The sequence below is a fragment of the Syngnathus typhle genome, linkage group LG13, assembly GCF_033458585.1.
Source record: "Syngnathus typhle isolate RoL2023-S1 ecotype Sweden linkage group LG13, RoL_Styp_1.0, whole genome shotgun sequence".
Taxonomy (NCBI): Eukaryota; Metazoa; Chordata; class Actinopteri; order Syngnathiformes; family Syngnathidae; genus Syngnathus; species Syngnathus typhle.
In genome coordinates this window covers 875,001-877,632 of record NC_083750.1, presented here as the reverse complement: position 1 = coordinate 877,632, position 2,632 = coordinate 875,001, and positions in this window count along the sequence as shown.

Sequence of the window (2,632 nt, the reverse complement as noted above, 5' to 3'; positions counted from 1 at the left end):
CGGCCACGAACGGCGAAAAATCAGCCTCTCCTTCTGGAGCTCGCGCCAACTTTGGCGAATATTTTCTAAGTGCCAACGGCTCTTGCGCCGTAATGTGTCCGCTTTGCCTGGTTCCCTCGGTCGGCCACGAACGGCGAAAAATCAGCCTCTCCTTCTGGAGCTCGCGCCAACTTTGGCAAAAATATTCTAAGTGCCAACGGCTCTTGCGCCGTAATGTGTCCGCTTTGTCTGGTTCCCTCGGTCGGCCACAAACGGCGAAAAATCAGCCTCTCCTTCTGGAGCTCGCGCCAACTTTGGCGAATATTTTCTAAGTGCCAACGGCTCTTGCGCCGTAAAGTGTCCGCTTTGCCTGGTTCCCTCGGTCGGCCACAAATAGCGAAAAATCAGCCTCTCCTTCTGGAGCTCGCCTAAGTGCCAACGGCTCTTGCGCCGTAATGTGTCCGCTTTGCCTGGTTCCCTCGGTCGGCCACAAACGGCGAAAAATCAGCCTTTCCTTCTGGAGCTCGCGCCAACTTTGGCGAATATTTTCTAAGTGCCAACGGCTCTTGCGCCGTAATGTGTCCGCTTTGCCTGGTTCCCTCGGTCGGCCACGAACGGCGAAAAATCAGCCTCTCCTTCTGGAGCTCGCGCAAGTGCCAACGGCTCTTGCGCCGTAAAGTGTCCGCTTTGTCTGGTTCCCTCGGTCGGCCACAAATAGCGAAAAATCAGCCTCTCCTTCTGGAGCTCGTGCCAACTTTGGCGAATATTTTCTAAGTGCCAACGGCTCTTGCGCCGTAATGTGTCCGCTTTGTCTGGTTCCCTCGGTCGGCCACAAATAGCGAAAAATCAGCCTCTCCTTCTGGAGCTCGTGCCAACTTTGGCGAATATTTTCTAAGTGCCAACGGCTCTTGCGCCGTAAAGTGTCCGCTTTGCCTGGTTCCCTCGGTCGGCCACAAATAGCGAAAAATCAGCCTCTCCTTCTGGAGCTCGCGCCAACTTTGTCAAAAAATTTCTAAGTGCCAACGGCTCTTGCGCCGTAAAGTGTCCGCTTTGCCTGGTTCCCTCGGTCGGCCACAAATAGCGAAAAATCAGCCTCTCCTTCTGGAGCTCGCGCCAACTTTGTCGAAAAATTTCTAAGTGCCAACGGCTCTTGCGCCGTAAAGTGTCCGCTTTGTCTGGTTCCCTCGGTCGGCCGCAAATAGCGAAAAATCAGCCTCTCGCCCGTCAGGTACCAGGCGTTGGGGTACCAGGGGTAAGTGCAGTACCAGCTTTGGTCTGTTGGTGCGCCAGAGTACGATGAGTTGGTCCCCCTAGTCACTGTACTCATTACCTTTACCCCCAAATCGCAAAATATAGTCAGAACGAGTGTGGGGAACACAAGTTTTGGCCCCGAGAACCAGGCGGCTGGTGTCTCTAGCGATGTGTTCCCCCCCAAAAAGTGTTCACATGCTCGGACAGCGAACCTAGGAGCTACCGCAAAGCACTCTGGAAGTGCAAGAGCGAAAAATTTTCTAAGTACAAAAACTCTCGAAAATTTTCAAAGTGTCACAGTGCTCGAAAATTTTCAAAGTGCTACATGCTTTCCATCCAAGGAAGGAATAGTGGAGGACCGGCCGCCTCCTTAAACACAAGCCGGCGGAACGACGGGGAGGACCGGCCGCCTCCTTAAACACAGGCCGGTGGAACGTTTGGCAGAATTCTTCTCGTGGAGGACCGGCCGCCTCCTTAAACACAAGCCGGCGGAACGACGGGGAGGACCGGCCGCCTCCTTAAACACAGGCCGGTGGAACGTTTGGCAGAATTCTTCTCGTGGAGGACCGGCCGCCTCCTTAAACACAGGCCGGTGGGAACGGTTGGCAGAATTGCGTGACGGCCGCCTGCTCCCGGCGTCCGCACGTGAACGAACACCCCCTCCCGGGGACGGCCGTCTGCTCCCGACCGCCGTCCTTCACCCCCTCACCTTCCGGACCCCCGTCTGCTCCCGGCGGGCCTCCGAGTACCCCCACCTTCTCCCGAACTGACCGACAGGCAATGAGACCCGCCTTGGTAGGGCCCCCACCGGCCCCGGCTCGCGCCGGCGTTGGGTGGACGGTTCCTCCCCACTTGCGGGTCGCTCTCCACGGAGGACCGGTCGCCTCACTAAACATAGGCCGGGCGAAAATCTGCGAATGTTATACATCCAAGGAGGGAGGACCGGCCGCCTCCTTAAACCACCGGCCGGGCGAAAATATGCGAATGTTATACATCCAAGGAGGGAGGACCGGTCGCCTCACTAAACATAGGCCGGGCGAAAATCTGCGAATGTTATACATCCAAGGAGGGAGGACCGGCCGCCTCCTTAAACCACCGGCCGGGCGAAAATCTGCGAATGTTATACATCCAAGAAAGGAAGGAAGGAGGGAACCGGCCGCCTCCTTAAACACAGGCCGGGCGAAAATCTGCGAATCTTATCCATCCAAGGACGGAGGACCGGCCGCCTCCTTAAACACAGGCCGGTAGGAACGGTTGGCAGAATCGCGTGACGGCCGCCTGCTCCCGGCGTCCGCACGTGAACGAACACCCCCTCCCGGGGACGGCCGTCTGCTCCCGGCCGCCGTCCTTCACCCCCCTCAGCTTCCGGACCCCCGTCTGCTCCCGGCGGGCCTCCGAGTAC